General features: G+C 36.3%; 1 long non-coding RNA gene across 2 annotated transcripts in view; it reads left to right on the forward strand.

Moving 5' to 3' along the window:
- The window catches only part of LOC115350789, a 102,806-nt gene that overhangs the window by 67,468 nt on the left and 8,434 nt on the right, over positions 1-26,904 (forward strand). For both annotated transcript variants that reach the window (XR_003926615.1, XR_003926616.1), the window contains one exon: positions 21,233-21,371. This is a non-coding gene — a long non-coding RNA (uncharacterized LOC115350789). The remainder of the gene's footprint in view (positions 1-21,232; positions 21,372-26,904) is intronic.

The raw sequence follows: 26,904 nt of genomic DNA on the forward strand, positions 1-26,904 counted from the left end.
AAAGAGAACTGTTTCAATAGTTGTATGTATCCTGGCTTCAGTAAGTGCTGGGTTAAAACAAGTGTAAAAACACAAAGCAAGCTGAGTAGCTATTCAGATTAAAATTTTAGAGAGTAAATTCAGGCCATGATCTAGCTCCAAAGTATAAACACTTAAATTTAGATAGCAACATGTGAGGTAGGTGTCTAATCTCCCATGACAGAAAGTAAAGACCTAGGTTTCAATTCATTAGTTTAAACACAGACATCCAATCACAGTTGAGATGTCCAGGATATTGAGGATATTCACACACAACCCAGAACAGTATATTTAACTTTCTCTTAGGTATTGTCTTGGTTTAGATTAGGCAGATGATGTTATGAGATACAGGCTTGTATACAAATATGTGATTGATATGAGGAATCAGGTGAAATGAAGTATTCTTTTAGTGAGCCTTCAAAAAAGAGTATCAGCTGGAAATTGAGAAATCACTGGGAGAAAAACCTGCTAAAGGAAACTAGAGGTTCTGCATGAAGTAGAGTTACCACCAGAAATATTTGAATGGCCTATAAGAAGACTTAGTCACTTACTCATTCTATACATCCATGATATTCATGTCTGGAACACCAGAATGAAGAATATAGTTCTGAAGACCAAAATGAGCATCTCAGGATTTAGAATTTTAAATCATGGAAAACACCAATGAAAGAGCACTTATGCTTCAGTTATTTAGTTGTTGATTGTTAATCATTTTCCATTGCAGAAGCTGGCAAATTCCAACTTCATCCAAATACGTTGGCTCAACACACTATTCTGTCTGCTGGGATAATATTTTTAGCACCGTTAGTCTGAGGGTAGATTTGTTTCCTTTGAGGACATCAGAAAAAACTCTGGCTTGTTTAAAGAATATATGTGTTCATGTCACCATGTATGTGACTGCTAAGAAATGTTATTCAGACATGACAGCTCGTAGGGCATCTCTCTAATACCAATAGGTGACAGAAATGAAATCATTCCTGTTTTGGCTAACAATCAAGTTTTGCAACCAGCAGAGCAATTTGTAGCAATATCCCTATGAATAAAGGACATCTGCACTGGAGCTATCCAAGTATTTAAAGTTATTTCACTCCATTGATTGTTTTCATTAGGTTGGGGTTTTTTGGGTTTTGGGTTGTTTTTGTCAGCAATCCTTTGTTTCAAACTCCACCAAAGTGTAAATTTTGGTTAAGGAATGCAGTTAAGAAAAATAAAACTCTAGACAGCGTTCACAGGAGCTAGTATTCAACTGAGATAGAAATCAAAGTGTGAGAAAGCCAAGGCAATGAAAGATCTAGACAATGACCAGGAAAAAAAGCATCAAAGGAGAGCAAAGAAAGGAAGAAATTGGAGCAGCTCTTCCAAAAGAAATGTATACTCCAAGAATGATGGAGAGCTTGGAAGCTATAATCAAAATGATATAAAGATTGTGCTTACACTTCCAGTAAACCCATTTTCACACTGGATTCAATTGGCATGTCAGACAGCAGCAGAAAAGAAGCTCTGAAGGTTGGTCTGATTAAACAGTTCATGTTAGCTGAAATGTACCTTTGGTGTGACATAATGTAATGGTTCTTCTATCATTATGTTCTACTGACATCTGCACTTTTTTGTCTTCAAGAAACAGATGGACTTGCCTGCGGTACGTGAGCTGAATTACTGATAATCTAGATTGAACTGTAATTTCATATCAAAAAGAATTAGCAGCCTGGAAAAGCAGCTGAGTCTGGCAGACTATTTAGGTCCTAGAAATTGCAACAATGATAAAACTTCTTATTTCAAACTTATAAAAGTTTGGAAGAGTGAAAGGGAATTTGTATGAACTTCACTTTTATACAGAGTGCACTTCCAGCCTTAGGTTAAAGGTGTATCTTAGATTTCAATTTAAATATAGATTTAAGTATGTCCCTTTTTTACCCTGCTCTCCTTTCAGTATAACTGGAAGGAAGCAAAGTCATCTGCTTGCTGGAGCTGTCACTTGCAGTGTTCTAATAAGTCCTTTGATCACTGTTAAGAAGTATTAAAATATTTCTCAATCAGTCTAATTTCTTTCTGATTCGTTGTATCAAAAGGAGGGCTTTTGGAGGGTCATTTTGCCTGATTACCTGCAGAAATGAGTTAGCAAGGTGAAACAATTTGTAACAATCCGGTCATGCGTTTAACCAAATATCCTTTGTCTCATTCATCACAGAAGTAAATTATGATGCTGTACCTTTAATGAATCAAAAAATCATATTGTTCCTGATTGCTTTGGTCTGCTAGAGTCTAAGCAAGCATTATGTAAGTTTAGTATTAACATAGAAACTGATCCCTCAAACAAAATTAATTAAAGAGGAACTTACGAAATCTCAGGCTGGAGCAGAAGCAGGCTGGAGAGGGTAAAGCCTTTGCAAGCAGCTGGTGAAAGTACAAAGCAAGGAGTAAACACTGGGCTACAACAAAAACAAAGAACTTGAGCAACCATTTTATTGTGGCCATAGCCTAGGTTTACATACTACTGGAGATATCCATTTTTTTCAAGTCTCAGGTAAGTTGCTCATTCAGGGAAGGAATTGGGGCATGATGAGGTTACTGGGCAGTAGAAGACCAGAGGTAACTCTTTTAGCTCTTTCTGTGAAACAAATGAAGAAATAGTGAATATGCCTGGAATAGTTTCTAGTTGCTTTCTTGAGATGAGTAACAGATGGTGATATTTTCTCTATGCTCTAAAATACCTAGGACTAATTAAAGCTACCAAACTTTTATGTATTTAAAAAAATTATAAAAAATAATTTTAAAAGCTTAATGATTAAGCTTTTACCTATATTTTAGTATATTTTAATGGATAGTTGGATGAGATTAATCTCACTTTACTTCAAAAATTCAGCTCAGCTAATCAGATAAATAACCTACAATACTTTTAAAGCTGGTGGACAAAAAGAAGTGCTAGCAAAGAACAGTTCTTAAAGTAAACGGTTAAAGCAGGTTACATGAACTGTACTCTAAAGGTGCCTCTAGGTTTTCTCTGAGCACAGGAATAGCTCCATGAAAAACTTACTCCACCTACTATGAGAGTAAGAATAGTTGCTGTTTTACCAAACCCAACTGCAATTGGAGATTTCTTCCCCTATATCTCATCAGATAGAAAAATACTTTGTAAAACTGTCTTCAAAATACCTCTTCTAATTCTGTTCGCAGTCAGTATTTTGCTATATTTTATTTCAGTGAACATATATTGCAATTGAATGTTTGACAGTATTTGACATTAGCACTGAATTAAAAATACAAGTAAAGTAAAGCATACAGTGCTTCTCACATAACAAACATTAATTCTAAATTCCTTATCAATTTAGCTATCGTGGTTCCCACGTCAATTTATTTTCGTATCCCAGATTCATCGTGACTGGGGAATGGATCTGTTGCCTTACCCCTTTCAGATTAAATACATTTAATTTTAGTCAAATAAGCAAAAGCCCCACAATTATTAAGGAGCTGATATTTAACTGCAGCAGAGAAGGAGGGAAAGCACAGCACAGAAGAGTGGCTGTGGGATAGCACGTTTCCTGGAAATTTGCATAATCTGGGATGAATTCAGCCACCGCTCCTCTTTCGACTGCAGGAACAGCATTCAGCATTGCTTCTCCTGTTGGCTGTGACTCTGCTTGGGCATGGAGAGTTGTGGGGAATGGCTGTCATATTGAATAATCCTGTTGTTACTGACAGCTGAACTATGTCTCCTGTCTACCCCTTATTCTCTCTGGCAACACAGATATCTGGGAGTAACTCAGTAGAGACAGGGGTGAGTAGAAGGGGTCAGAATGCAGTACAGGTATACCTCCCAGATACACAGCTTTCCAAATGTATTTAGGAGACATGCTTACTACTAGTTCTTGAAATTGTGGCATTAACATCTTCTGAGGTGCAGACGCGGACTTCACCATTATAAGGCAACTTGCACAGGACTCATTTAGCATTGTAGTTTATGCGATTAAATTGGATTTATCTAACATTTAGGCCCCACAATGCCTCTCTGACTAGGAAATAAGTCACTCAGCCAAGATATAGTGGACCGATGCATGGGCCAGACCTTGGACGATTCTAGAAGTAGTGGCTTTTTTGCGAGTATTTCTTCATTAGAGTAGCCATGATTTGGCCATGAGGATTTATTTATATAGCTTTTGTTTGTGTGTTCACTTTATTGAACATGTAAAACATTGGATTAATCCATAACAGGGCTAAATTATTAGAACATGAGCTAGCCACAGAGGTTAATGAAAATATAATTAGTACTGCTTGTGTTACATGCAGTTGAAAAGAGGGTCATAAATCCTATTAATCCTTCTTAGTTCGGGAATTATTGACCTGAAAGACCATAATGGGTATGGTCTATAGTATCAGTGAAGTTGAAGTGCAAGCAGATGATATGTTACTGATCTTCATCCATTTGATTCATTTTGAATATGGGGAGGGGAAAACTGAAGTAGTTTTGCATCATTATGATGCAGCGTAAGCAAAGGAAGTGGTGAACAACAAATGCTTAGTATGCATTCTGTAGTGCCATACATGGAATTCATAAACAGAGCTGTAGCTAAATATCATGCATAATATTCAGAGACAAGCATTCATAGTTAAGACATTTTATGCACTTCTATAGTGTAATGTAAAGGTAGTAATACCTTTAAAATAACTTACCCAAAAAAGAAAAAAATAAAACAGCAAACACAAACCCCAGTACTCCATGCTGTGAGATATGAGTCTGCTAGGTATATCTAAAGACATTTCTCATAACTAGGTGTGGGATTAGAAATGGAAAAAAGTAATGTTCAGCTAAAAAAGTTCCAAGTAAAAAGAAAACTTGTATATAAAAATAAAAAAAACAAGCCACAACAATACAGCTCTGTCTTTAATTAAAGTACACAGGAATTAATAGTTAAATATATTAGTGCTTGCAGGCTTCCTGCATGCCTAATTCATAGTTAAAGTGTATTAAGGCTTCTCTTTCTTTAGATTTCTTCTAACTGCTTGCACCTATTTCTAATTTTGATTATTTTTTAAGAAATGTCTTCCATAGAGTTCACAACCACTTAATCTGAGAAAGCTAATATTGCAAAAGATAATTTAGGCACTACACTAGTATTCATTAGAAACAATTTTAGAAAAAAGTAAATATAACTGGAAATAATTTTTTTAGTTCAGACTCTTTTTGCAAGTGTGCTAGGCAGCAGTGATTCTCTTTAGTTCCTTCCTGGACACAAGAAAAATATTGCTAACATGAAGCAATGACCCCCTTTGGAATTTCATGCCTGTTTTAGAGGTTTTCAGGTTTGCTTGGGTCAACTGTCCTAGCTATTTTATGCAATTTATAAAACTTTGTTCCATTCATAGAAACAGACAGTTGTCTCATAATACCCAAAAACATCAGCTAGTTTTTTAAGAAAGATATTAAAAATCATAGCGTCATTAATGGTTTTGCAGGAGTTATGTTCAGAGATGCATTAGATAACACATTCAACTAGCACACTGAAATACTAGAGTAGATTGGATTTGTGCCTTTAAGGTTATTTGGTTGTTGTGGTCAGCCCTAGGGAGGAGTAAATAGTTAGTGAATAAAATCATCCCTATGAAATTTAATAAAGGTTAAATTTATCCCCAGATAGTAGTAAAGCATTAAGTTAAAAGTTAAGGCCTTGTATTGCACTGCTCAGTAGGACAAGAGCAGCACTATGGTATGACAAACCGTGGCAAGATAGAGCACTGTCCACATTAGAAACCACTCCCTTTCCCAGACCCCTATTCTTCAATGCTTGGCTTGGAATCAGTAATGACATAATAACGTAAATCATTATCTTTCACATGCAGATCATGTGATATTGATATGATAAGTCAAATGCATCCATTCCTTTTCATACCTGCATCCTCACTGCAGATGAGAATTATCAAGAGTGTACGTTCTAGTATGCCAAATAGAAATTGGCCTGTGTAACTTAAAATCAAACATAAAATTTCTCTTTTTATGATGTATTTTATCTTCTTGTAACAGTAAGCAACAGGAAAGGCTTGATTCTAGCAGGCATTCTGCACATAAAGTCTTGGTTGACTGGATAGGAACAAGCGTTTTACATTGAGTTTTAGAAGAACAGACATCATTGCTACTGAGGAAAATTGGATGGTCTTAATTTGCAAAAATTATTAATCAGTGCTTTGGTTCTTGACCGTACAGCTGGTCCCTTAAAGAAAAATGATGCTCAGTCATATTTGAAAGCTGGACCCTTTTTCAGCCAAAAATTTCAATCTGCTACTGGTCACTTAAAAAAAGAAAAAAGTTAGTGTGCCTTTAAGCTGCTAAAAATAAACAAATTCATCAAGCAGAAACATAAAAGTTGGGGGGGGGGGGCAGAGAATACAGAATATTCAAAAATATCATGAGAGAAAACTTAGACTATTACCTTGCAGATTTGCATGAGCTCCACTCATCCCAGCAGAGTTCCAAGGGAGCAGAGGACTTGCACACATGAATGTGGCCACGGGATTGGGTCTGTCAGCTGGGAAGTTTCTCTTCCTTCCTACTGTAGTTCAGCACAGTCCTACCATGTTTAAAGAAAGTGATGTTGGTAAGACATAGAAAAAGGAAAGCTATGAACATGGCAGAACCTGGCATAATGTTTGTCAAACACATAACTCTAATCTAAACTTTATTAAACTAGTTCCCAGTGTAAAATCAGTGTGAGCTTAAAACCAGTGTGTAAGTGTAAGAAACACAAGTATCTGATATTTTATTAAAATTCTCATAAATTAGATGTTTCTAATTCCTCTTTATTTTCTTCTATTTTTCATTCTAATAGTAAAGTTATGAAAATTATCTTTTAAAAGGGAATTGAATATTCAATATCTCTGTCATCTTAAGCAGTCTTTTCTCTAACAAATGGTAATAATACTTTTTATACCTATATATTATAAACTTACGATTTTCTTATTGCCTGGATAACGTGCTTAAAAAAAAAAAAAAAAGGGAAATTAATTCATTCAGAACTGAAGTTTATGCCTGAGTGATCTTCTAAAGTTTTGAAGACAACTTTAATGGTCTTGTTAAATGATCTCTGCCCAGAATAGATCCTAGGTGAGTTCACAATATTTCACTTTGTCAGAGAACAGTTTCAATAGATAATAAAATATAATTAACTCTTTTAACAAAAAATTATGCTAAGGTCCACTTTACAGTACAAGTGGTTTAAGATCTCTGAAAAAATTGTCTTCGCAGAATCGAAGGTGGGTACCATTCTAAATTCTTTCAAGGCTTGAGGGTTTGAATGCCAGTGTAAATTTTTTTTTTTTTTTCCATAAAATATTGACCTCTTCACCTTGTTCCAGCACCTGTTTTAAGAAGTCTGGAAAAACGTGATCTTCTATACTTTCTGTGGTACTGTGAGATCAAATTCTGTGGCAGAGTTTGTGGTCTAAGTTCTACATGCTACATTAATCCACAATATTTCCATTCCTCCTCATTTTTATTCCTCCATGTAAACACATACATTGGTCTAGTCTATACCACAAATGTTTACTGATGCACAACTGCCCAGTTTCAACAATCACTAATTTTTATGATGATTCTGTTACTTTTTGCAGAGAGAATAAATCCAAATGACCTTATAGGTATTTGTGTCTTGTAGTACAGAAAATCATTGCCTTGTCTCATACATGTCACTGAAAGGGCATATATTCAAAGTAATTTTAACAATCATTTAAATAAATTGAGATTCTGGATTACAATCTTGCAGCAGTGGAAATTGTAAGAGATTCGTAAATCATGGATTAAAGGAGGGCTCTAAGGGGTGGGTGTTCTCCTTGTTAAACCTAAGAGGTGGGATTCAGGTCAAGATTCATATACTGAGGTATAAGAATAACTCACATTCTTACAATTTGTAAGTTGAAGAGCTTCATTCAGATGCACAGACCTAGTTGTCTGGTATAATTTGAGATGACCTAGGCCATCAAACATACTAGTATGGGACTGGCAGGTATAACAAAACAACTAGGAGTGATTCATGCCCCTCTCAGAGTGGTAGCTGGAGGCAGAAGGACACCTCTTAGTGTCTAAAGGCAAACAAACTGATCTCCGCTAGGTTGCAATGGGAACTTAGACATCTAATTCACATATCAAAACCTTCACTGTAGATATGGAGGGCAGGTTTCACCTGCCTAAACAGAGGCACCTGATGCTGTGGGAGATGTCCTGAGGTAGGTGAGGTATGCATACAGGGCTGACACACAGGACATAAGAGCTATGAGAGATTTGTTCCTTTCTGAGAGGCAGCTGGATCCTATTAAGGATGTATTATTGCATCTCCACAGGCACTAGATGGTATTTTTAATGAACTGAATTGATCTATAGTTCTCATCACCTGAAGTGGACGCTTAGGTATCTACCTCTCATATAAACAAATACATGCACATAGCTCAGTCTGGTTGCCTATAGTCTAGAGCTGATTGAACTCCCTAAAACAATGATCTTGTGCTGTAGGATGCTGCCTGTCTCTACCTGCCACTCAGAGGTTTGCATGGATGACTCCTAGATGTTATGTCCTATCTGCTAGCTCCTGAAATATTTATAAATGGCACTATACAGACTTTTTTGGGGTAACTGAGCAAAGACTCATATGTTATGTTTTGGGTTTAGAGGATTTCAGTATTACAATAATCTGGACCCAACCTTTTCTCCTGACAAACATTTACAGCTATCTGGAAGCTCTGAGGTGAATTTACTAATCATTAGGCATCTCCACTGCCAACGACATCCTGCAAGTGGAATTTCCTGTCATCTTTACATCTGGAATTCCATCCAAGTGTTCTGAGTCACCACTGATGAGTCAATAGTAGGTTCTTATTGACATAACATAGAAGAGGCAACTGTGAACACAAACACTGCATTATATGGAAACTGCCATATACAATCCCCAAGCAACTAGATACAGAATTGTATTATTTCCCTATACTCATTAGAGGAACTTTCAGCTTTCTGAGCTGGGAGAAAGGTGAGGAAACAGCTGGTAATTAGTATTGTGCTTTGTCGTGGAATTGTTTCCAGTCTTGTGGTTTGGTTTTTGTTTCCTTCCTTATTTTAAATCAATTGAATTGTAAACTAAATACTTGTTCTTAAAGAGAACTTGTAAGTGATCTATAGAGTGTTTATATACATGTACATACACAGACACACACATATATGTGAGTTGTATATATATGCATATGTGAAATAAATGTGTATATGAGATATATGTAATAACATGTTACAATGCACTGGTTACTCATTGCTAACAGACTATGAAAGGTGATAATGATATGCTTTTTGTAACCCCCACATTTGATACATCTCTGTTGGATAAAGATAGACAATGACTGAGAGCTGAGGGGAACTATTAATTTTCTTTCATTAAACTTAAGGTTTCAGTGGCTGCTAAACAGGACTGCAAATTGCAACCTAAACATATTTTGTCCTTAGTCAGTACTAAATGACTGAGCAGGCAATTTTGTGTGTATATAGTTTTCTCAATAGCGTTAGATAAAAGTTTACCCAACCTACATGGAATCCTCAAAAGGCTGATCAGCAGACTCTACAGCCACTTCTTCCTCAATACATTATGCAAACTTTTTAGAAAGGAGATTAGTTTCTTCCCAGATAGCAATGAGATGTTGTTTCATTAAAACAAGTTAATGAATTACTGAAGCAGCATTTTGTAGGCAAAGTTTGAAAAGACTATTTTCATGTTATTAGTGATTACAGACTAATATCTAAAGTAGCTTCTCAGTTATATTATGCTGACTTTCCGCATCTCTCTCACAATCTATTGAAATAATACAGATCTAAGTCATAGAAATGTCACCCAAATGGAAATATTTTCAGAAAGAGGAAATGAGTTAGGACTATGCTCTGAACATATGAAATAGAGGCCTAAATCCTAAACATATTCAAGTTTTCAGGCTTAACTCCAGGCAGTACTAGAAAATACAGGTCTATGTTCAGTCCACATCATTCAGAACAGGATAGAATATTTGTATTCACCCGTTCTTATAATATTCCATTCATTTATCTTTCTTTTTTTTTTTTCTGACAGTCTTATATTGAATGTTTCTTTAGCTATCCAAACTACGCTACTCACTATTACTGGGAAGCCTAATCTGTGTTTAGGTCTTCAATGAAATCATTAAAACTAAAGTTATGCCATGAGCTGATGCTAAAGGCTGATTGCACTCAGGGCTGCAAGGAATGCAAGATAGAGGTAGATACTGCTTGGAATCTTCTGGTCCTCCTCAACTCCAGTTGATTTAATACATCAAAGTTTGGGCTCTCCAGAGAGCATGAACTGTAAATTTTTTGTGTTAGGATGAGATTTAGCTTGAAGCACAGATTACATGTTGTGGAATATCAAGACTTTGTCTTCTTGCTGTGCTCCAGCAGGCTGCTTTTAATTTTAAGGACCAGTTGCATCCCAATTTTTGTTAGTACAAAATGCTCCTGTTTGTCCTAGTATCTTATTTATCCTACACACCAGACTTTTTATCTGTTCACTATTAAATAATTGCATCAACTGGCTTTTATCTTCTAATGCCAGAGATAAGAAAGAACACTTATTCACTTCTAATTGTAAGCAAACCTTCATCCTTTCTGTAATTGTCAATTAGAAAGTACCATAGCCACACACTACCAGAAACCAGGTATTACATTAAATGTACACCAGATAGACAAAATGTAGTTTCTAAGCTTCTAGAATCTACAGCAGTTTGGATTATGTTTTGATAAAACCTGTAGAGCACACACTTGCAATTGGTAATTTACCTAGGAAATATTTGGAGCAATATAACAGCTTTTAAGTAACTCCTCCATTAGACTGAGAAGAGCCTCTGTGTACTCTCAGTGGGCTTATGCCTTCTTTACAGAATAAAGCTGACTTTTGTAGCATGAAATATAATTTTTTTTAAAAATTACAACTCTGCCTTAATCAGACTCCCTGGCAATTAGAACCCAATGGTTATACATTACTCATATAAGCAATATAAAACATATCAACATATATGACTATTGAGAAAGAAAAAGGTGCTTAAAAAAATCAAAATATACTTGCAGTGGTAAATTCTGTTAGAATTAAGTATATGTCTATTAATTTAGCCTTTAATTCAGTTGGGATTTGAAGAGTAATGTCACAAGTTTATGCATGTCCCAGGATGAGTTTTCATAGGACCTGGCATGAACAAAGTTTAGAGAAGACTGCTGCAGGATTCAGTGTGCTGATACAGAACTGCAATTTAGAGCAGTAGCAAGGTCATTAAGGGTTATTTTTCAATCTTCCCTAATGAGCTGCTCAGCCTTTTCAGCATTCATGTGTGTTGTTGCTGACACAGGTCTCCCAGATCATGGTTTGTCACAATTGCTAGTCTCACCTGACTTGAAATGTTTCAACCATCTGTACACATTTCTCAGTTTCATGGCTTCAACCTTGTACAGTTTGCATAGTCTTATGAGTCTTTTTACTGCCTGAACTTTCACTTTGCAAAATTTCTTTCCTTACACAGTACTGCCTCTTACAATGTTCAGTTCACTAGCATTCAAATGACTGCTTTAGAAACCCTCAAAAGCTGAGAAGATATGGATGCAGAATCCTGAAAATACTTAACTCTAAACACATTAAGAATATATTTTTTCCTCATTTTAAAGTTAAAAGGCATATGAAACTCAAGAAATTTTAATCTGTCTGCAGTTTGTGGTAATAATAGAGCTATTGCCTAATTGTTTCTGGAAAATCTATTGATTTCTGAATTTCTATATCCTTCAGCTGCAGATGATGAAAGCTGAAAAAATATACTCAAATGTGACACTATACGTTTGCCATCTTCTTGTGTTCTTCTTTCAACCTTTGCTCTTGGATATAGTCAGAGACATGACTGAGCTAAGTGACCCATGATTAGACTTGGTGCAGTTGTTGCATATTTACCATGTTCCTATAAATCTATTTTATGGAAATTGACCATCACAACAACTCTGAATTAAAATTAAGATAAAAAAGAAACATGCAAAGTCGTTAGTTGCCTTTTTTGGATAGGGAAAAGAATCAAGAGGTTCTTAGAAATGAAGTAAAAGAAAATAAGGAAAATAGTCATTCTGGAACTAGATGAGCTGAAATTAAATAGCTTAATGAAAAAAGCCACAATAAATAAACAAATAAATAAATAAACCAAAGCTAAAAAAAAATGCCCCAACTATCAGCTTGAGAATAAAAAATATATATGGAAGAGAAAGAATTCTGGATCTTGATTTGTTTCAAATTAGCACTCAAAGAGAAGGTAAGAGAAAGAGGGAGAGAACATCTAAAGGATGCTGGAGACATTCAGAAGATCTGATGTTACATACATACCTCAGCTCATATGTTTCTTTTTTTTTTTTTTTTTTTTTTTTACTGTTGGTGGTATATATGAAGAGAAACTTAATTTTAACTTGATTAGTGAAAATGGAACAGATTTTGTATTTCCGTGGTGAAATGCATTATTGATTAAAAAAAAAAAAAGAAAAAAAAAAAGAACTTAAATCCGAACATTCTTCATCCAACTCCAGCTGTTAAAAGCCTGTGACCAGGGAACCAGAAATGCAGATATTTGTATATGCTTCCATGACTGTTTACTGTGTTTATTTGTATGCATTCCTTTAATAGTATAATCCAAATGCATTTTACTTGGTAAGTTTTTATGCAGATCTTACAACACATTTTTCTACCACATGTTGGAACATTTGTGCAAAAAAAAAAATCCCATCTTTATGTTTGAAATTTATGGGAACACAATTAAAATGAGAGGGGTCCAAAGGTATCAAGATAATTACATTTTTCTAATCTTACTAAACAAGATAAATTACCTGCAGGCCCTCTTATAAAAGATGAAATCTTCATAATAAGTGAATTAATCAAGCAGCAGCTTGCTACTGCACATGCATTTATAACAGGAATGATTCAAAGACTTATTTTATGGGGAAATTAATGGAAACAGGCTTTTCATTCTTCTGCACCAATTGAAAACCTCAGCAACCAGCTGCCCACTTGTCAAGAAAACAGAAAGAAGCTGGAAACAAAGATAAATAAAAACACCTTTTTCCTGGCACTTTTGAAGAGAAAAAGCAGCTCTCATTTACAGCAGCCATCTGTTTGTTATTTAATATGGGTGAATTACATGCTGTAATGAGTTTGTTTCTGCATCACTCAGTGCAATGGAACACAAGTTCACTCTCATAATGTGCAGCAGTTTTTAAAAGCTAATCATTTAATTGGACACAATAGTCAATGACAAATGGAGATGTAAAAACTCAGCCAGCTGTAGAGTGAATATGTAATCATTGTGAAATCATATTATTTTACATGCATGAAGAGTCTTTAATAGTAGCTGATGTTGGTCAGCACTACAGACTCTGAAGAATGGAAGAAACATGATGAAAAGCAGCATTTCAAAACCATTCTTAATATAATTGGGCTATGTTCAGGCACATGCTGTAGCTGCCATTAGGTTTAGGTACTTTATCACCTCCAAATTGCTTAGTGGCCTCTCCCAATTTTTGTTTACATTTGCTTTCAACATTTATGGTTCAGTAGGCATGATCTACAGTTTGTTGGGAGTCATCTGATTACTTTCTGTTCAGGCTGCCTCATAGTTCCCACTGACTTGCTGCTTGTTTTATTTACAATGCTACGTTAAAATAAAGAAAAAAGAGGAAGGAGTGAATCTCAGGGACAAAAATGGATTCAGGGAATCTAGACTTTGGTTTAGATGGTTTTTATCTTGTGATAAGGGGTTTATCTGTTTTCAAAACTTCATAAGGAAGCAAATCAATTTGTAAATGTGTTTTTCTTTAGACATTTCACAGGTTCGGCCAGTCAGTGAGCTTTAGCCAATTTCAGTAGCCTTTCAGATGTAGCCTTTTTCTGTTGTACTAATTTTATGAATTCTTCACTTCTGAAGACTAACTAAGCATCCTTTATTTTCGCTTAAAAATAAAGCAAGAAAAGTTTAATGTTGATATATACCTCTGGATAAGGCAGGACAAATGTGCTTTTTTGGGTAACTATTAAAAGAAGCTGACTTGAACCAGGATTCAATTTATGTTAAAAGATTCAAAGTCTTAAAGAGATTAGATGGAGCCCATCAGCTTTCTGACAGCATGTTTGAATGTGTATTTCCATCCTGTTTCTCACTGTTACATAAGGGCCTGTGTACTGGGAGACAATATAGACAGATATGTCCATCACCTTTTAAAATATGAAGACATAAGTGAGAAACAATACTCGTAAATAAAGCTGAAGCAATAAAGTTTATTTCCTCCCTCAAAATTTTAAGGAATTCAAGACAAAGAAAAAAAAACCACAAAGCATGAAAAGGATATCACCTCAACAGCTTTGGGAGAGGGTACTTAAAGTACCAACAGGGGTTTAAGTACCTAGAAAACAGGGGAGAAAGTTAAGCTACAGAGTAGAAGAGTAACAGATAGATTATCTCCTTAGACATAAAGAGAAAATGTGGAAAACAGCTTACTCATGCCAAAACATCCACCCAGGAAATAAGATAAAGAGAAATGCACTGTAAATTGGAAAAGCTTTTCAAATACACCTCACAAATACAATCAGTAGGAAGGAAATATCACACAGTTCCTAGTGGACGATTAAAAACCAGTTAAGGAGAATAAATTATGAAGTACTTTCTAATACAAGAGTTGGAACTAAAGTTCAGAAGAGCCAAACGTTAAACTTATTAATGATACACATAGGATTGAAGGCATAACCATTTACAAGGAGAAAGCACCAGTTAGAGTGGCAATGTCCAAAGAAAAGCTGAATCCATCATAAGCTCCAATGTGGCTGACTTCCTTTATTTTAAAGACAACAAGAAGTTTTGCAGTTAGTGCAGGCAGGCTGAACAGTCACACCACTTCTCTTCCACCTATTGCAACCTGACACAGTGCTACACAGCTTCTGCTGCCCCTAGGGTTCCATCCCTTCTTCTTCTCTAATCCTATCATCCCCAGTAGCAGTAGTAACAAGAGCTTAAATATAATACTCTTGGTGGTGGGTGGATGGAGGATGAAAATAAATTGTATCTGTGTAGAAGGAATATGGGGTTGAAGCTTAATCATGGAGGGAGAAAGGAGAAAAGTAACTGCATGAATAGAGGGTAGAGGAAAAGGCTGAATTTTTTGCGTAGTGCAGCCTGCAAGATGGTGCCAAAGCTCAGATCTGAATCTGTAGCTGTTGTGTTGGACCACAATGTTAGAAAGAAAGTATGTGTATCATATTCATACGAGCAAAATGGCCAATTTCAGAAAACCAAGCCTTATGTTTTATTTTTAATATTAGATTCCAAATTTTGAGGAAAGAGATAATGAAATGCATGGAAATCCCCATGACTGTGTACCAATTTTTTTTTCTGCAAGAGCAATAAAGTAACATAGTGTCATCTAATCTGATGTACTCAGCCAATCTAAATGGATGACACCAAGCCCAAGTGTATGCATTACTTCAGAAGGTTTGCCTGAAGGTTGAAATGCACAGAATGGACATACCTGTTCTGTGAACACATCATTTCAGAAAAAAACAACACCACCGATTCCAGTAGAAAAATTCTTAGTAAGAGGGGTATCAACAGTTCTATTAGGATTACCCATTTTAATTATAAGGAGTATTGCTTATTGAAGAAATTATAAGGAATCAGTATTCATCAAATACGGAACTAAAATTTTACTGGCAAGCTATCTGCATAAGATGAATAAGTGTAAATGGTGGCAGATACCACTGAATCATATCTTATATTGACAGAACATAAATGCAAATGAAAGTACATGATTTTTCAAATGCAACTGGCAGTGCTAAGACTGTGTAACTCTTAGGTCATAAGAAAACACTTTGTATCATTATATCCTTACCTTGTTTTGCTCGGGTAATCATGTAACACTATTAAAACAATGGTGTTTGTCCATGGACAATTTATTTCAATAGATTAATATAGACTTTATCAGAATAATTTAATCTTTGAACTTGCTTCTGAGAATGTCATACTGAAGAAAATGGCAAATTAAAAATTATATCTATTAATTTCCCCATTACTTTTAAAATCCTCTTAAAATCAAAACACATACTTTAGACAATTGTGCTTTTGACTTTTTTATCTCTCCATTTCTCCATTTTCCCCTCTCTTTTTTCTGTCACTTCTGTATGGACAAGGAGTCAGTAATGAAGTGTTTTACTCCCACATGCTTCCTAACTACTACTGGGAGCTATCATATTTGATATTAAAGAATGTAAAAAAGAAGGTAATCTCCCTTGAAGTGCTATTTTAGAACACCAAGATGTACAAAGTCCTTGTAAGTTGGAAAGAGCACCAATGAGACTCAAGTATTTCAACAATCTCCATCATAAACCTGAATAGATTCTCTTGAGGCAATATAAGGCATTAAGATTTCCTCACAAGTCCTGATGGAAATCTTGCACATTAACAATACAGATTCCTCTACTATTTGATCATATACACTTTGAAATGAGTTGCTTCAGTTCTGAAGAGATAGAGTCTATTTATTCATATTTTTAAACAATCACTTTGTTTAGCAGAAGGTGCCATGACTGCCAATCCCTTCCTGAAGTTACTTGTAGATAGTACAGCAGACAGGAACATATGGTCAAAGCTGTGCATAGATGCTTGTGAGCATTTGCCCCCATTGCAACTGACTTGAATCTACCAATAACTAAGTAAAGAGGATTTTACTTTCTGCCTTGACCTTAGCACAGGTACGTGGGGAAAATGCTAAGAGTACAAAGAGGTACAAAGGCTATTCTTTCTGTGCAGCTTCAGATAAGGGCCAATGGTGGGTAGCATGGCCTCTGTATGAACATTAGATCAGACTATTATACCGTTGGGTGCAATTCAATCAGTTCTAAGAAGTGGTGAGATATGTGCTTATCTTGGTGCTCATTTCTCACACTCAATAGTGTTTAAGTGGCTTGATTTACACTCATGTCAGAAATATCTTTAAAACTTAATAACAACATTTTTAAAATGTATGAGCATACACTCACATGTTCTTGAGGATCATCAGCATTTGCAGGCAAATCTTTGTCTTGTTTTCCGCAATCCAGAAAGAAGAAAAAAGTGTAGACTGAAAGTTGCAACAAATTCAATCCTTTTTGTATAAAAAAGGAGAAAAAGACTGCCTTACAGTCAAATTCTAAACACTTCTTGGCTATAGGAAAAAAAAAAAGAAAAAAAAAAGAAAAAAAAAAAAGAAAAAGAATAAAAGGAAATGCCATAAAGACAACAAACTTACAAGAAAAAAGTTTTTTCACTTCCACAACAAGTACTGGCCACATAACAAGATCACACTTTTCAGATGATTACAGGCTAATGTTACATCTAGTCATTCCAGAGATGAGGTTTAAAAATAAATTTATTCACTTGCAATATCTGCAATAATAATGGCATTTAGTTATTAGGCTTTTGATAATAAAAGAAGGGTTATGTTGCAAAGAGATATTACTGTGACAATGAACTCCTGCTCATGTTGAGGTTTCCACATAAAGGTGAAAGAAAAATCTCACTTCCTTTCAATGGAATATCTAAAAGTCTCACCTAATTGATCACCTGTTAGTAATTTTTACTTCTAACTTGAAGACTATAAAAAGATTTAAGATTTTTTTTTCTGATAGGATTGTTTACATAAACTTTATATTATGCATCTATTTCCCAAAATAATTTTACTACATTTTATATTAATTAACTGTATTACTTGAGTAATAGTTTTAGTCAAGTTCTTGCAAGATCTTGTTTTAAATATTTTATTATGCTGGGATTTTTGCTTTGAACTTGGTTTTTTAGTTCTTGCCTATAGATCTGAACTTGTTGTGTGAAGTTTTTCTTCTCAAACTAAACCAGGTTTTCAACACTATCTTTTGCATATTTAAATGTTTGCATGACACCCCTCTATAAGCTCTAGACTGGGCTTTGAAAGGTGCATAGTGGACATTTATAAGAACATTAGTACAGAATAATTGCCTAACTGCTACTCAAAATGCTAGTTTTAATCAGAGTTGAGTGCCCAACCTGCTTAGACATCTTCCTGAATCATGCTAGAACCTGCCATTATGTTTAAGTAAGTGCCAACATATTTTTGAAAACCTAAGCCCTGTTGACTGTGATGATGAGTGCTTTAACAGGGAGAGACACAAGAGAAGTTGTCTATTATTTTAGATTTCAAAGAATTTGAAATAATAAGTAGACTCACTGCCATCCACTATTTCAGTAGATCAAGTAAAAGCTTCAGATTACAAAAGAACTGCACCATAAATCTGTAGGTGGCCAAGAGATTTGAAAACATGAATTTATTTGCAGATTAGTACTTTATTCTAGATGTTAATGCATTTACCTTTTATGGTGAGTGAGAAAAGGAACATTAGATAATGTTCACAGAAATCTAACATCAAAATTAGAGTAAGGCACCTGAAATTCAAAAGAAGTCTGAACAGAATGTCACTAGTATGTTCAACTGTATAGGACCAGTTCAGGCCAAAAAGAAATGACTAGAGTATAGTTCATTCCTTGTAAACCGAATAGTTTTGGGTTTACTTTCCTTTCATTATCACATGGAAAGAGTAAAATGAATGGAAAGAGTTGGCTGAACAAAAAAGAAGTACAAGTTGATACACTGGAAAGAGAAAGACAAAACCAAACCCAAAATGTAGTCTGCAAATGGAAATGTCTGTTTATTACTAGAATATTGAACCATTTTTGCTCTTGGCAGTTTAACCATGCATCTGAGGATTGGAAATGATCTACTATGTTCTTTTTAAAAACTTCTGGAATGTAGTTCTTCTGGCCAAATGTGGTCATTGGCAATGCAAACACTGGCATCACAACCAGTTTCCTTTTATAGTCAATGAGTGATTAGTGCTCATAATTATTTTTGCTCTTTAAGAACTGCCCAAATATTCCAATTTTAAAAATGGAGGCTTTTGAACTAGATGCTATAGATATAAATGAGAGAATCCTTCTTCCCGAGTGCCTGCAAGCCAATAAAAAAGCTCCTAAAATAAGACAAAAAAAGACAGGCAACTGTCCATTTTTTTATTAGTCTAAGACTGGGACTGAAACTGAAAACTTTGGCAGCTAAGTCATACTTCTGAAAATGGACACTGGCCCATCTATTCCAAGATCTGTTGAGGTATGTTTTATCTATCCAAAGGTGGGAATTTAACCTCTAGGCACCAACATGTCAACCATTTATTTATGCTAAGTCTTCTTTTTGTAGTCACTGGAGAGGAACATCCACTGCTAAGGAGTGATTTATCTTGAACCAATGTAAACATCTAAAATGTGTCAATTGAATTGACCTAAGAAGTGCCTGTTTCTGTTGTCTGTCTATAAAAGCAGTTTAGACTAACTTAGAGGCAGATATGTCCCCTGTAGATGTCAAAAGCTATATTAGAGAAATTCACACCATAGAAATTATATACCCCAGCTTTTAGCATTGTGGCAGTGTTAAAAGCACAGCACTCAATAAAAAGTGACTAACAAGTGCAGTTCTTTCCACAATCAGTGCAGATTTAAGTTCAAATTGGACATCTCCAAAGGCAGTATGTTGACTGTCAGGCTACAAGCAGAGGTTAGTTGAATTAAATGCAAGGAATATTCTCGACACTTTCTTTTCACCAGCTAAGTAGCTAAGATGTCAATATTCACTCTACCAAAGGCAAGGAGTTAGAGGAAGCAAGCTTTCTAACTTAGTGAGGGGGGCATTCATGGTAGGATGATCAGAAACCTGGGTCTTGATCTGCAAATCCTATCACAGTTCTAATATTGTTTACATATTTTTCACAGTGACACCTGGAATGCAAAATACATAGCCAGTCTCTTTATAGATCTGGGCCTTAGAGTCAAAACCAGAACAAGATGTGACAGGCAAATCTCAATACAAGGGTGACAAAGACAAAGATGATAGTGATGGAAATCTAAACTTTTGTAGCCTCCAAGGGTTTATTGCTGTTGTATGTTTTTGGATAAGAGAAAGTAAGATACTGATGAATCACCAACAGGCCACTTGCCTAGAAAGACCGTCGCTTCTTAAGACTTGTTTGAGCAAAAAACTCTCAGTAGAGAGTTTTATGTAAGTATTAAAATATGTATCATGTTATATTGCAGTTGATGTTACTGCATATTATGAATCTGTAAAAAACAGAGCAAGCCTGTTCTAGATAAGTCAGCAGTAATGTTTTATGGTATTTGAACTGTCATTTTGCAGGCACCACAGATTCAATTAGATTAGCTATTTCAGTATCTGTTGAAAATTGTAAAAATTTCCCCCAAATGTGTTCTATATATTGTACATTATATGACATAATGTTTCTTTATAAAGTCTGGTAAAATGCCAAACAAAAATGATCCTTTGTTTAGGCACCAGTGTGTGCCGCCTATAAACTTTCATGTCACCTGCATGAATCTGAGAGCAGAATTCATAATAACATAGACACTGCCTAATCTAGGGTGAATCTTTTACTCCCTTCTAGTGGCATCTTTATCAGCAATGACCCAGAATGACAACCAATCATTGAAACAATAAGCTCCTATACAGAGACTAAAACGTTCAGCAAGTCTGTCCTCCTCCCACTTGATGGGTATGTCTCTATTCACAAAATGTTTCCAAATGAATGTTTGGACACATTATGCTTAAGTCTTACACTGATGCAGAGAGGCATTGTATTTCCATTTTCTGTGTCTTTACCTTTCTCTCCTTAGAATTACGTGGACAGATTCTTAGCTAGTGTGGATCTCTGCAGCCCTATGAAGTCCACTGTGAAACATCTTTCTCACTGTTACCTGCCCAGAGGAATGCTTATGGCTGAGAGTTTTTGGCATCCTAATTATTCTTTAGCAGAAGAATTCTCTTTTACTTTTTTTCATAAACCAGACTGCTGTAGACATATATCAAGTTGTATTCTTATCTATCTTGAGAAAGCATCTCCTATAGAACCCTTTCAGTGCTGTAGCAGAAAATTGTCATGAGTTTACCTCACAGTATTTTATTTCAACATTATTTATACCTCTGATCTTCGCCTCCAAATAGTATTCATCTATTATGAATTTGGTTTAGGATCTTTATCTTTTAGTGTGTTGTGAAAACATCCTGAATTACATTGTAATGATTTGTTTTCTATCTTGTAATTGTATGTTACAGGTAAAACCGTGACTGACCTTAACTGAAACTACAGGACTGAAGGAAGAACCATATACCCTCTGTCCTTTCAGTGCCAGCATAATGAACCTTAAAACACGGAGAAGAACAAGGAGTGGCAAATGGTATATTTTCCCCTGGGGTGAGTAATTCTAGGGGGTATTGAAAGGACATGCATAAGGCATGTATGGAACCTTAATTCTGCCTTCTATAATATACCAAATAGGGCAATTCACAAGGGGGAAGATAAGCTATGTATTATAAAAGGCAGCAGTAAAATTACTTCCCCCTACAGCAAAGGGAAAGCAAAAAAAGAATTGTGCCTGTCTGTCCCTGGGCTCCTCCTAGCATAGGACTAAGTTTAAAAGCTCAGTCTCACTCTATGTGAGCAGAGTTTTTAATCTGTTTTAGCTGCTTTGCCTTTGGAGTGAATTAAGAAATGTTGCTGATGGAAACAGGAAGTCCAAGATTCTGTCTGACTAATGTGATCACTATAAACAGCAGTGGAAGTTTGTCTTACTACTTGTTTACAACAACTACAAAATAAATAAGGCAAATAAACAAAGAATAAAAATAAAAAAGTAAAAAGACTACAGAAGTTAAAGGAAAGCAGGAATAACAAAAGAAAATTTAAAAAAAGCAGCAGAATCAATAGATGTGCTGATCTACTCAGTTTTATGATGGAACTTCAGGGGTTTGGGCTGAATTTTGGCTATTTCATGTCTCTAGTTATAATGGTGAGATGATATAGATTACACTAACTTATGGGGTTTATCTCATACACATAAGTGCCTCATAACTTATTAGTACCAGAAGCCATATTGAGTTATGTCACGCTTCCCTTGTATAGCCTCCAAAACTTGTAACTCACTACAAGCCATGAGCGCTATCATTAATTCAGCACTTTTTCTGTCTTAGAGATTCGTATCCAGACTTTGAGAATTCTTCTTATACTTCACCAGTGATGCATGAAGAATAGAAATGAATACGAGAATGTAACGCTGATGCAACTACTCTGGCCTACTGTTCTCTGTGTAGCCAAGAAAGTACTTCTTTTAAAAGGGTAAGGTTTTCAAGATACAAAGTATCCACTGGTTCTCAGTGGTTTTCATAAGACCTGGATGGTGATCTGCAACTAAGAAATTGTCTTAATTTTTTCAGCAGCGTGGATTTATGATCCAGAAACTTTGAAATCTAAAATCCTTCAATCTCAGTGCACCCTAACTCTGGGTGGAATTAATTTTTTTAATTTATTCTGGCTATAATATTTTTTAGGCTACAGTTGAAGATCAGACTGGCATATTATGAAAGTTTTTATATGGAGATAACACTGTACCTTTAAACATAGTGAAATCTGATTTTAGAACATTTATAAGGAAGCTGGGTTGACTCTGTTTTCATTAGCACTCACTGTACACTACTGTATGTATTTAGCTATATTAGCTAATTGCTAAAGAAAAACCTCAGTGGAATAATTCATGATTAAAAAAGAAGTAAATTAAAAAAGAAACATGACCGGTAATTTCAACTTTTCTTAGGCCTTATGCAAGTAACTAGAATTTCTCCTCACCACAATTATAAGTATTTCAGTATGTTGGAAAATAAAGCCAAAGCTTACATGGAATTACACAGGCATTTATTGTTACTGGTTTTTATTGTTGTTGTGGTGGAGAGTCTATTAGCATGTGATTTTAGATGGGGTAGTCTAGTTACCGGTTCCTAGTTATCCTTTGTTGATTTTTTTTTTTTTAGTTCAGTAATATAATGTAGAAAAATGAGAAGTGCCAATTTATATAACTAAAGCAGTAAAAAACCTCTCTAGCACTTAAAAAAATAATTCCTGTGTTATTTGAAATTTCCTGCCCTTCTCATTTTTATTATATCTCTGGTTGTGGTCATTTGTCCTACATTTCAAAGGGCAAGAGCTTATGATTGGTTTCTGGCACTGTTAAGAAGTACATTTCGAAGGATTTACATGATTTAAAAAATGTATTGACACAGGAATAAAGAAGTTACATTTCAGCTCTTTCTCTTAAGAAGCACTATGTGACCTAGACAGGACAATGTGCATCTCAGAAATAGGGCTCTTGCTTTGTAGGGTGCCTTGCTGAGGGTTCAGACAGGCAATCTAATAAGGTTAAAGCTCTTGCTCAAGTAGCTCCACTTAATCAATGATACATGTTCCACTAAGTGTTGCAAAACGTGATTGTGCACGTACACAGTGTAGGTGTAACTTACACAGGTGCATCCTGCATTAATTACCATTTCATCCCAAGAAAGTCTATGTTCAAAGAACAACAAGATTGCAAAGTAAATCTTAGTAATTGGAAGTAATCTTCAAGCATAAGTAAAACATAAAAGAATTCAGTTGGCTGCTGCAACCTTTAATCTGCCACAGAGGGCATATGCATTATGGTATAGTCTTTCATTGTAACCATACCAATAGAAGCTTCTTATAATGAATAAACACATAAGGTAGATTTCAGATTGCTTGATCAGCCCTAATTCTGGTGATTCCTAGCTTGTAAGGGTTTGACTTTGAAACTTCAAGTTATATCTTCTTAATGTAATTTCTGTGTGATTTTTAGCAGACACATTGGTGTTTTATCGTGCAATTCTATCACACAATTACTTGATTAGCGACAGTCTTGAACGCTGCTTTCTTAGCACTTCAGCACAAACTCCTTGAACTAAACTAGTTGATGGTTAAGGGCAAAGTAGTTGCATTCTGTGAATTAGAGAGGGATCATGTAATGTGCCAAAAGGGTGGGTATCATTCACAGAGAGTCTAAACAGGACCAAATAAGATTTAATAAATCAGGTACCAAGTATGGGCCCTTTCTATCCAGCCTGCGATCTTTTCTCCAGAAGAGGTGAGGGAACTTCAGAGAGAGCTTCCTCAACTGCATCTTCTTTTACATGGTCAACTCCAAGCCAATGGAAATGGGAATGATAAGGTGATCACTTTTCCCACATATGAATGACTGCTTTCCCTGATGGAGAAGAAAAGTTTTCAGATAAGAGGTAAGTTATCTGTGCCATGTGTTGTGGTTTAAGACCAGCCAGCAACAAAGCACCACGAGACTGCTCACTCACTCTTCTCCCCCTGCTCTGGTAGGATGAGGAGGAGAATGTATAAAGAAAAGCTTGTGGGTTGAGACAAGGACAGGGAGGGATAACTCACGGATTATTGTCACGCGCAAAAACCAGACTCAACTTGGGGAAGAAACAAAATCAATTTAATTTGCTACCAATCAAATCAAAACAAGGATATTGGGAAGTAAACCCAAACCTTAGCACACCTTCCCCCCGACCCGCCCTCCTTCCCGCCTCAGCCCCACTCCCGGTTCTCTCTCCCTCCTCCCCCGGCGGGGCAGGGGGACGGGGAATGGCGGTCGGGGTCAGTTCTCCACACCTTGTCTCTGCCGCTCCTTCCTCCTCAGGGAGAGGAGGACTCCGCACTCCTCCCCTGCTCCGCCAGGGGTCCCTCCCGCGGGAGACGGTCCTCCACCAACTGCTCCATCGTGAGTCCTTCCCGCGGGCTGCAGTTCCTCACGAACCGCCCCGGCGCGGCTCCCTCCCGCGGGCCGCGGTCCTTCAGTGCCAGGCTGCCCCAGCGCGGGCTTCCCCAGGGAGCGGCGGCCATCTTGGGGGGCACCCACCCCCTGCTCCGGCGTGGGCTCCTCTCTCCCTGGGCTGCAGGTGGGCATCTGCTCCCCCGCTCCCCTCCGTGGGCTGGGGGGGGACAGCCTGCCGCCTGGTCTCCCCACGGGCTGGAGGGGCATCCCCTCCTTCCCCCCTGCCCTCGGGATCCGCACAGGGGTTCCTCTCCCATCCCGATCCCCCGACTCCCGGCAGGTTTCCCCTCTGGAATCTGTTCTCCCAGAGGCGGGTCCAGCTCCCGGCCGGGGAAGCTTCCAGCAGCTTCCAGCAGGAGCCGGCCCTGCAGACCCTACCCTGGTACTGAAACCCCGCCACACAAACCCAAAACAACATGTCTGACCACAGATCTAGGTAGAGAAACAATAAGGAATAAAATTGGGGTTGCTGTGTGTTCTTGGCTCAGAAGAATCCTTCAAGTTGCTCTTGTTTGTACTGAAAAACAGGCAAAGTCCCATCTTTCACGACGCAACACTAATATGACAGGTTTTTACTGAGAAATCAGGCTAAAAAGATCCAAAAGTTTGGTCTGCTCTAATCAAGATTTGGGTTGCATTATTAGTTTTTGTAACCTCTTAGTGAAGTAGGAGATTTCAGAAAAGATTATATAGGGAAAAAAAAAAATTAGTAATAACACTAACTAGAAGAGAATCCAGCATGCAGCTCTCTCAAATCAATAGGTAGACTAGCTTAATACATAGTACTGACATGAATTATTAGCATCAATGAGAACATTTCCCACAAATCTTCCACAAATTTTGTACAACATAATCTAGAGCAAATGAGATGAGAAAATAAAGTGCATGCTCAAAGATCATAGATACATTTGTTAATAAGCCAGGAATGAGGTGCAGCAGGTAAAATAGAAATCCTTAGGAACCTGGAAAATCCAAGTAGATATTTATAGGACCAACCAGATTCACTTTTTTTGATCACAATATGATGTTTCTGACACATTTCAGAGGATTTTTGTTTACATGTAAGAAAACTTAACTATGGATAGGTATGTGAAAAAATATATTATGTCAAAGAAGGGTGAAGGAGGTGCATGTGAGTGGGTGCATTCTACTGTTGACTGACACTTTCAGAGAAGAATTAGAACTTTTTTGGTTCAGAGTAAGTATTAAACAAATATTTGAATATGCAGAAGCTAGTTTCATCTAATTTATATTTATACCCAGTATATTTTCTCTGATAAAAAAAAAGAGAAATCATTAACTTTCTATGCTAAAAACAATGAACCTAAGCTAATCTATTTATCCCTTTTTTATTATTGTTAACTCCCATATGCAAGACATGAACTGAAGTAATAGAATTTTTTTAGAGTTAGAAAACTTGGGCCATCTTGCTGGGTGAGCAGATATATATATACACATGAAGCTTGCCAAACCTGTGAGCCATGATGAAGGAGCTTAATTAAAGTTCATGGACAAATTAAACGTGAGAAAAAAATAGAGCAGCAAGAAATACATTAATTAAGAAAACCTGTATCTTAAAAAGAGCAGACCCAAGGGTATCAGTACAGTAATAAGTAACAGCAGGGGTGACCATCAGGCAGAAGATAAAATGGAGTAATATGGGCTAAGAGAGCAAGCTGTCCAGGTGTAAAGTTGTTATAAAGTCCATTTCACTATGGCTCAAGAGTAGCGCTGGAGAGCTCCAACTGAGTTGTCTGGGAAAAGCTATCGTTTACCTGTGTCAGGGAAATGTCCCATGAAAGTATCTCCTGTTTGACATCAGAATGATTTTTGGTTGTCTTTGTCACAGCAGCACTATAATTCTACGTTTTTGTATGCCTTTGGCTTTCAGATCTGTTTAATAAATAAAAGACAAGGTGTATATTTAATGTAAAACAAATAAAGAATATTCTGTTGCAGTGAAGAGAATAGATTTGTGATACTGTGAGATTTTTCTTTAGTATTTATAAGGTTAACTTTCTAAGAAAACAATATGCTTTTTGGGCTACTTTTATATTTGGTCTTCACAAAAACTGATCTGATTTTTATTTTCCAGAT

Source organism: Aquila chrysaetos, chromosome 14, assembly GCF_900496995.4.
Source record: "Aquila chrysaetos chrysaetos chromosome 14, bAquChr1.4, whole genome shotgun sequence".
Taxonomy (NCBI): Eukaryota; Metazoa; Chordata; class Aves; order Accipitriformes; family Accipitridae; genus Aquila; species Aquila chrysaetos.